The 10026-nt window shown below is 41.7% G+C and overlaps 1 non-coding gene across 1 annotated transcript; it reads left to right on the top strand.

Annotated features, from left to right (window-relative positions):
* Positions 1 to 5195: 5195 nt before the first annotated feature.
* LOC120254352 lies at positions 5196 to 5302 on the top strand. The gene has a single exon (XR_005534600.1). It is a non-coding gene; the product is annotated as a small nucleolar RNA R71 (small nucleolar RNA).
* Positions 5303 to 10026: the final 4724 nt, after the last annotated feature.

Below are 10026 nucleotides of genomic sequence, written 5' to 3' on the forward strand. Positions count from 1 at the left end.
GCCCCTGTGTCCTCTCGAGATGAGCTTGCTGTAAAGACTCACAGCCGTGTGAAAATTCCACATGGCCGTGCATTTTCTCGGATGCCTTATAAACTCTGCAAGCTTTGCAGAAAATTCTTGAACATATAAATACACTCAGAGCCTGCCTTATCATACAAAATATACCAGGGAAAAATACAACAAACTCGCTCAAACGACCAACAACTTCGCCATAAACTTTTAAGCACACGATAACACCAAAATGTCCGTGAGAAAATCACAGTAATAGCATCTAAAAATCAAGACACCAACACTTAAAGCCTTATTCATGCAAACACTAAACTTGGGTTGCCACCCAAGAAGCACTTGTTTAACATCACTTAGCTTGACGTACCATGTCTTACCTCACGGGGGCTCATAGATAAAAGTTCCCCACTTACCCATGACTTGGAAGCATGATGAAAATAGCCTTTTGAAGGTAGAGGCAGAGTTATCGAGCTTGTTACCACTTAAGGGTTCATCATCCTTATTCCATTCTTGCGCATCCCCAACAGCCTTGGGGCATTTTTTGTGGTGTCTCCTCACTCTCTTCATCTTCCTAAGCATCTTCTTCACTATCCCCAGAGTAGATGGTACCTTCTCCTCTAGACCAAGTATCATCATCTCTTCGTTCTCCATTTCTTGGTCTAGCAACCCCTCGTATGGATCTGGATTCAACATTTCAGCACATATTCATCAATTAGTTCATCATTATTATCAAAAATATAAAGAGTATCATAAAAGTCGAGAGAATGTCACATGGCTTCGGCGAAGCGGTATGTGATCTTGTCATATCCAACCCTCAGTGTCAACTCCCCATCGTCCATGTCGATAAGTGCCCCTCAGAATGGCCTTTTAAGTATCAAAGGAACATCTACATCCTAATCGACATCCAACACTATAAAGTCTACAGAAAATATATACTTATCCACCTTGACAAGTACATCTTCAATGATGCCCCTCAGATGTCTCACAATTCGGTCTGCTAATTGCAATATCATCCGAGTGGGCCTAGGCTCTTCTAAGCCTAGCTTTTGAAAGAATGAGTATGGCATGATGTTGATACTAGCCCCCAAATCCACCAATGCCATCTCTTCACCCAAATTGCCAATGTTGCACAAAATCACAAAGCTTCTGGGGTCTTTCTTCTTGTTCGGCATATTCTTTTGCAACACCGCCGAACAAGAGACATCTAAGATCACCGATACACTCTCCTCCAACTTCCTCTTGCTGGTCAAAAGATCTTTCAAGAACTTGGCATACTGAGGCATTTGAGACAACGCCTCCATAAAAGGAATATTTATGTGCAATTGCTTGAATAGACCCAAGAACTTCATGTATTGCTCATCATTTTGGTCATTCTTCAATCTTGAAGGATACGGGATTCTTGGTTTGTAAGGTGGGTGTGCCACCTCCTTCTCTTTGTTAGCTCTCTTCTCAACCGCCACGACCTCGGGTTCTTCAACATTAGTTTTCTCACTTAGAAGCCTACCCTCAACCTCATGACTACTTGTCAAAGTGATCGTCTTCAGATGTTTTTTCGGATTAGTCTCAGTATTACTCGGCAAGCTTCCTTGTGGTCTCTCCGATAGAGATTTCGCAATTTGCCCCACTTGATTTTCTAAATTGTGCAATGAAGTGGTGTGGTTGCGAAGTGTAGCCTAGACCAATTGGAACCGTCTATCAAATGATTACACAAATCTAGTCAAGGCTTTCTCTAAGTCGCTCATCCTGGTTTCCAAGCCTGAAACTCTATTCTCCATGTTCGACAACCCCTCAAACCGAGTATGATTCTCGGGATTTGAAAATTCAACATGTGCCAACTCAGGTGAAGTCTTCCTAGGACGCTTATCCTCTTGCTTCTTCGAATGAGGTGCAATATCTACAAGAACTGAAGAAGAAACGATCAAAGAAGCTCACAAAGTAATACTACAGAAATCCACACGGTCATGTGGAAATTCCCCACACCTGTGTAGATCTGCGGGGCATGAAAACCACACGGCTGCGCACCAAGAATTTAAGTATACAGCTCCAAGATGTTCCTAAACTACTTCTAAGCATACAATTACCCTTCTAGAGGAAAACCAAAGCATAGCCACCAGTTTTAATCCAATGAGAATGAGAAATGGCAAATAAAAGAGGGATTATAGGCTTACCGACGAGATGAAGATACAAACTTCAAAATCGGCCAAACAATCGACAGAAAATCCCTATAAATTATGAGTGCAAGGTTGGGAGAATGATAAAGGGTGTTCTCAAAGAGATTGGGAGTATAATGAAGAATAAACGCAAGGAGATTTTAAGAAAAACCCGCGTCTTTTGGAATTCTGCACAACCACACGGGCGTGCGGAAATTATCCATGCAAATGTGACTCCAGAGGAGAGCTCCACAGAAGCAGACACACGCCCTTGTGTGCTCTCAAGACAACACTAAATGCTTCTAAATGCAACCACACGGGCGCGCGGAAATTATCCTCGCCCGTGTGCCTAACCCACAGTGGCAAATGCGCGCCCCTGTGGCTTCTCTGTCCATCCAAGAAAAATCTCTAAGTGTTTCATATGCCCGTGTGGAAATTCCACAGGGGCGTGGACCATCACAGGACCAGCTCACATGGGCACTCGCACGGCCTTGTGTATTCTCTGGATGGAAGAGAGCTCTTCTGTAGAGATCCACACGGGCGTGCAGAAATTACCCATCCTCGTGTGTTTGTCACAGGGTCATCCACAGGGGCGCGTCCACGCCCCTGTATCTTCTCGGGAAAAATCTCTAAGTCTCTGCAGGACGACACATGCCAGTGTGGAATTACCCACGGGCGTGGACCGTCACGAGGTAGTTCACAGGGACGAGTCCATGCCCCTGTGTCCTCTCGAGATGAGCTCGCAGTAGAGACCCACGACCGTGTGGAAATTCCACACGGCCATGTGTTTTCTCTGGATGCCTTAGAAAACTCTACAGGCTCTACCGAAAATTCGTGAACATATCAATACACTCAGAGCTTGCCTTATTATGCAAAATATACCTGGAAAAAACATTTAAAAACTAACTCAAACGACCAACAACTTTGCCATAAACATTTAAGCACATGATAACACCAAAATATCAGCGAGAAAATCATAGCAATAGCATCTAAAAATCAAAACACCAACACTTAAAGCCTATTCATGTAAATACTAAGCTAAAACCTAGGAAAACAGTAAAAACATGGGTTGCCTCCCAAGAAGCGCTTATTTAACATCACTTAGCTTGATTTACCTTGTCTTCCCTCACGGGGGCTCATAGATGAAGGTTCCTCTCTTATCCATGACTTGGAAGAATGATGAACATAGCCTTTTGAAGGTAGAGGGAGAGTTGTCGAGCTTGTTACCACTTAAGGGTTCGTCACCCTTGTTCTGTTCTTGCGCATCCCCAACAGCCTTGGGGCATTCCTTGTGGCATTTCCTCGCTCGCTTCATCTTCCAAAGCATCCTCTTCACGATCCCCAGAGTAGATTGTACCTTCTCCTCTAGACAAAGTATCATCACCTCTTCATTCTCCATTTTTGGTCTAGCAACCCCTCGTATGAGTCCGGATTCAACATTTCCAGGACATATTCATCGATTAGTTCATCAGTATTGTCAAGAAAATAAAGAGTATCATCAAATTCGAGAGAATGTCCGTGAAGCCGTATGTGATCATGTCATCTCCAACCCTCAATGTCAAATCCCCGTTGTCCATATCGATAAGTACATTGGAAGTGCGCAAGAATGGCCTTCCAAGTATCAAAGGAACATCTACATTCTAATCGACATCCAACACTACGAAGTCTACAGGAAATATGTACTTGTCCACCTTGACAAGTACGTCTTTGATGATGCCCCTCGGATGTCTCACCAATCGGTCCGCCAATTGCAATGTCATCCGAGTGGGCCTAGGCTCTCCCAAGCCTAGCTTCTAAAAGAACGAGTATGGCATGATGTTGATACTAGCCCCCAAATCCGCCAATGCCATCTCTTTACCCAAATTGCCAATGTTGGACAGAATCACAAACCTTCCGGGGTCTTTCTTTTTGTTCGGCATATTTTTTTTCAACACTGCCGAACAAGAGGCATCTAAGATCACCGATACACTCTCCTCCAACTTTCTCTTGTTGGTGAAAAGATCTTTCAAGAACTTTGCATACCAAGGCATTTGAGACAATGCCTCCACAAATGGAATGTTGATGTGCAATTCCTTGAATAGACCCAAGAACTTCTTATATTGCTTATCATTTTGGTCATTCTTCAATCTTGAAGGATACGGGATTCTTGGCTTGTAAGGTGGGGGTGCCACCTCCTTCTCTTTGTTAGCTCTCTCCTCAACCTCCACGACCTCGTGTGCTTCAACATTGGTCTTCTCACTTGGAAGCCTACCCTTAACCTCACGACCACTTCTCAAATTGATCGCCTTCACATGTTCTCTCGGATTAGTCTCCGTATAACTCAGCAAGCTTCCTTGTGGTCTCTCCGATAGAGACTTCACGATTTGCCACACTTGATTTTCTAGATTGTGCAATGTAGCAGTATGGTTGCAAAGTGTAGCCTCAACCGATTGGAACCGTGTACCTGATGATTGCACAAATCTAGTCAAGGCTTTCTCTAAGTCGGTCATCCGGGTTTCCAAGCCTGAAACTCCATTCTCCATGTTTGGGGCTTATGGTTGTTGAAAACCCGGTGGTGCTATAGCCTTTTGCTGCCCTTGGTTACTCCATGAGAAATTAGGCTGGTTCCTCCACCCTTGGTTTTAGGTGTTGCTATAAATATTTTCTTGTACCCTTCCCGAATTGCCCACAAAGTCTAATTGCTCAGTCAGGGCTGAAGTAGTAATTGAAAAAGGACAATCAGACGGCATATGTTAACCCCCACAACCATCAGAACTCGTGATCACGGGCACCCTCGGTGAAGTCAATGTATCCAATTTCTTACTCAATGCCTCTACTTGGGCTGCTAAGGATGTAACCGCATCAATTTCATATATTCCGGCCACTTTCTTCTTTTCCCTTGCATTCCATTGGTAACTATTTATGGTTATTTCCTCTACCAACTGTCAGGCTTCTTCAGGGGTCTTGTTCCCCATTGTACCTCCTGCGACATCATCTAGAAGTTGTCTTGTACTTGGATTCAACCCGTTGTAAAAAGTCTGAACGATCATCCATTCAGGGAAACCATGTTGTGGACACTTCCTCAAGAGGTCTTTGAATCGCTCCCATGTCTCAAAAAAGGATTCAAGCTCCATTTGAACAAACGACGATATTTCATTACGAAGCTTCACCGATTTCCCTGGAGGGAAGTACCTTGCAAGAAAAGCTTTGACCATTTCATTGCATGTTATGATGGATGCTCGTGGTAAAGAATGTAGCCATTGATTTTCTCTTCCTTATAGCATCATCCGTAATACCGTTAATCTTCAACATGTCACAAACTTCTAAAAAGTTTTCAATATGGTTGTTTGGAACCTCATCGGCCAAACCATTGAACTGCACCGACTGCTGTATCATTTGGATGAATGCTGGCTTTAGCTCAAAGTTCGGAGCTATAATCAGAGGCCGCACAATGCTAGATTGTGTCCCCAATACTGATGGTCTGGCTTAATCAGAAAGTGTTCTCTGTTGTTCATTCAAGCCCTTCAACTCCCACTTCCACTTCAGCTAGATTGTGCCATATTATCAATCCCTTCAACTTCCACTTCAGCTAGATTCGACGGTTTGTGCACAGGTTCTTTACCCTTTCTTTTCAATGTACGTTCAAGTTCAAGATCACCTTCAATTAATATCGAAAGGTTTCCTCAGGTCACAACCTGGAGTTTCACCAAAATAAAGAAAACAAATCGGAACCATGATAGAATAAGAAGATGAGAAGTAGAATGAATGATGAATGGCTAAGATAACAAAGTGCAAAGTATTTCTAAATGCCTATTCCTGGCAATGGGGACAAAAACTTGACAACGTCTCTTGCGTGTGACCCACAAGTGCACAGGTTTATCGAAGTAATAAATCCAAAGTGAGTGGGGTATCGTATCCACAGGGAGAAGCGAATAAAAATACTAAAATTGCTAATTAACCAAGCGAAGATGAATAATGATTGTGATGATAAAGTGTAATGTAAGCATAAACCAAAGAAACAAGAACGAGATGCCCAAGTAAGTGAGATGAAAGACAATCGATAGAAGTGGGGTACTCGGACAATGCTCCCTCTAGGACTAATGTTTCAAGTGCAAAACCTACTATTATGCTTCCTAACTAATGCTTAATGAGTCGTGAAAATCCTAAAGCACACGGTCCCAAACCTAAGGTCAACCACGACTAACTCTACATTATGTCTCGGCCGAGAAATCGCTTAGTCTCAACAACTCACACTGTGAAAAGTTGCATGGAGTTCTAGGGATTCCAAGTGATAAACCCTATTCCTATGTGTAGATCTAACCCTTTGGTCCAGGCGAAAAACCACTAGTCAGAATTAATCCAAAGATACTAAAGTCACTTTAACGCTTCACTCTGTTACTCGCACAACTAAGCCCCAGCGGAGTTTATCCTTTAGTTCTTCACTCTATTATAACCACAAAGAACTCTAGGAATTGGAGGTAGGATAAATCACACCGGATGGGAAAGGGGATGCTCCGCTACCTCTCAACTCACCCTCTCAACCCTCTCCAATCTAGCTTTGTCTAACCCTCATGGTGTATCATCCATCCACAAAGGTTACCAAGATGAACTCTCCACCCTAGTGTCACTCTAAGGGAGAAATCATTCAACAAGCATTAAAGATTGAAACTCAATTAAAAGCATTAATTAAGGAAGGCATAATAAAAGGTCAAAGAAACATTAACATCCTAGGGTTTACAAAATGCAAGTACCCACTAGGGGGTTTAGCTCTCCATGGAGCAAAATACAATCCATACTGAAATCAAAAGTAAAAACAAGTAAACCATAGGAAAACCCCCTCGGTAGTCGTGTCGATGGTTTTGTGGAGTAGCCTCGTCTTCCCCAAAGGTTGCCCTGTCCGTCCTAGGGCAAACCTCACCGGATCGATGCCGACGAAATCTCCCCTAATAACCTTCTTCCAAGCTAAGCGCGATGTTGAATCCGTAGAACTACTCCAAAGACTTGCCAAATCCTCTCAAAACCCTAGCCGATGGCCTCACAAAAGATAGAGAAAAGTTGGAGAGAAGGGTAAAAGATTACTCTAAAAATCGGGTTGAATCGTGGTTTAAATAGGGTCGGAATCGGGTATCCACACGCCCCTATGGATTCTCCACACGGGCCTGTGGAATTTCCACATGGGCGTGTGGAATTTCCACACGCCAGTGTGGATTCTCTGGAAACCTGATTTTTGACAGGCTGTGAACATCGTATTGCTACAGTGATTTGCTACATTAACCTGCTATAGTACTCCGCTAAAACACTCCCAATTCCACACTTTTCATCGAGACAACATAAACGGGCACACATTTATGCCGTGGATCGCAACTCTTCTTTAATCAAAGACCTCATTGGTGAAGATCTTGCTATCAATGCACAAGTCGGGATATGCAAATGTGACTGCCTTCGTGTCCCTCCAAATCATTGTAATGACTTGAATAAATGGAGGTTAGCATACATTCATGTATCTTAGAGCCCCACTTGTGTCTTCGTATTTGTTCCTTCCAAGATTCCACCAAATAGTGCCTTCACGATCTTCTTTTGGCTTCTTATCTTAATACTTAGCTTCACAATCCTACATGCGCAAAAGAACACAAATACACATATATTAGCTCTTAAACCTCATAAAAGTAATGCTCATCGTAAGGAAAAAATACTTTTCATTCTTAACACAAGCACTTATCAGAAGTGCAAGAGGTGGAATTGTTAGTTATGAACATCAACAATTGGATGGCACCTTTTCTCAGCTCATCTGATATCCATACCTTCCAAGACTTGATCTCTCAAGTAAAGAAGCTAGAAAGAACCGGTCCAAAGGTGGTGCCTATAATACAACCCACAAGGGTTGATAAAGAAAAGCTAAAGAAGCCAGAAGATGTCAAACACGTGACCTTTGCAACTAATAAAGTAAAGGTGAAGACAACACCATCAAACTATAACAAGCCAAAGCCACCTGCACTTTGGGGTGGAAATGAACCAACTAAGCCTTTAAGCTCTCTTTAAGAAAGGATAAGCAAAATGTATTCTTTCGAAACGAACAAAGTGATGAAGATATTTAAAGATGCATTGAAGATGGGTCTGCAACAACCAGAGAGCAAGCAACCGGAAGAAGCAGATAAGAAAGATCACCTAAACTTTTGTCCATACCACAGAATATTGGGTCATTCAATCGAGAATTGTTATGTATTCAAAGATTGGATCGAGTGCCAATATCAAGAAGAAATGATCACTTTGTCCAATAGTGTGTTTCTCGACCAGCCAGCAGAGTATACAAATTGTGTATTAGTTGTACTGCAAGGAGAAGCTTTATGTGGGTAAGATGCAAATGACACATCAGAAAATATGCAAGTTATAGAAGATTCTTAAGTTTCCAAGGACACTTCTCTTCTTGGAGTGCCAGAGGGCTTATGAGAAATTTTATCTCACAAAAGTCAAGAAAAATGTTAAAATGATTAGCAAAACTCTTTGATAACAAGTGGCGGATGGCCAAAGATTCTAGTGAGAAACCCATGAAGAAAGCTAAGAAGATCAAGAACATAAAGAACAAAAAGGAGCAAAAGTAGATAAAGCCCATAGGCCCCATCATAATAAATCAATTATTGAAGATTATATCAACTCATTGGAAGATTACCAATAAAAAACAAGAGCTTTGATTACGCTTGGTGACTATTTTTATGACAAAGTTAAAGAGATACTTGCAGTATAGATGGATCTCAAGATAAAGAATTCATAATCGAGACATGTAGAGTCATCATCATCTATGAAGATGAGATTCAAGGTGATGATGATAAAGCTGAGCTTGAGCTTTATTACCCTAATGGAGATGATTATGTGACTGAGTAGCTCTATGAAAAATATGGGAGACCTTATCTTAACAAGAAGGAGAGGAAAAGACAGCCTTTCAAAGAAAGGGTTAAGATAGTGAATGTAAGATTAGGAGAAATGCTAGCACAATCCTTTGATACAAGTCAACATTATCCAATAGAGAAGACAAAAAATTGCACCTAAACATAAGATTCTCATAAAGGTGATGTCACGTGACAAATTTCATCCTTCATTCAAAGGGTGATATATGACCTCACTCATAAAAAGCCTGATGTTCCAGATAATGATACCTCTTGGAATGAATCTGGAATCATGGAGCTTGGTTGTACTTACTTGAGCCAAATGGAGTCCCAACCTCAATGTAATAAGTTTTGAGGAGATGCTATGATGCAACAAAGTATACCTCAACCTCCTAGCAACATGAAAGATAGAAGCCTTGCCATAAGGAATAACAAAATTCAAGAATTGTTTCAGAAAATAGTCGATGAAGAGAAATTACTTCTAAAGAACAAAAGGGATGCTGCACCAAATATGAGGAATCATCCTAAGTATTATCCTCTTCATTGTTTGATAAGATATGCATTGGAGGATTATCGTGAATTTAAGGGATGGATATACAAATCAATCAAATCAGGTGCTATGAAACCATCTAAAGAGTACTTTGAGGTATCAAGTACATGTTATGACTTGATAGTCAAAGAAAGATATGATGATGGGTGGAAATGGCAAGAAATAGAGGAGGAACCCCGGATGATTAATAATGTACAAAGGCTTTTTAAGCAGGAAAGGGGATAAAAGATAAAGGAAAGAAAAAGGCAATTGACATCAATAAAGCCATCACGCAACCATGGAAGTACTCCACATCCAAGACACAAGACTACAATATTACCACTCACTTGAAGAAGACTACAGCTCAACTGAGTGTCTTTGATACGTTGATGATGTCGCTAGACCTCTGACACGTCCGAATATGCGTGTAAACCGCAAGTGCACAGGTGTCGAAGTAATAATCCCAGATGAGTGGGTATCG

Source organism: Dioscorea cayenensis, unplaced genomic scaffold (genome assembly GCF_009730915.1).
Source record: "Dioscorea cayenensis subsp. rotundata cultivar TDr96_F1 unplaced genomic scaffold, TDr96_F1_v2_PseudoChromosome.rev07_lg8_w22 25.fasta BLBR01000425.1, whole genome shotgun sequence".
In the NCBI taxonomy this organism is placed as follows: domain Eukaryota; kingdom Viridiplantae; phylum Streptophyta; class Magnoliopsida; order Dioscoreales; family Dioscoreaceae; genus Dioscorea; species Dioscorea cayenensis.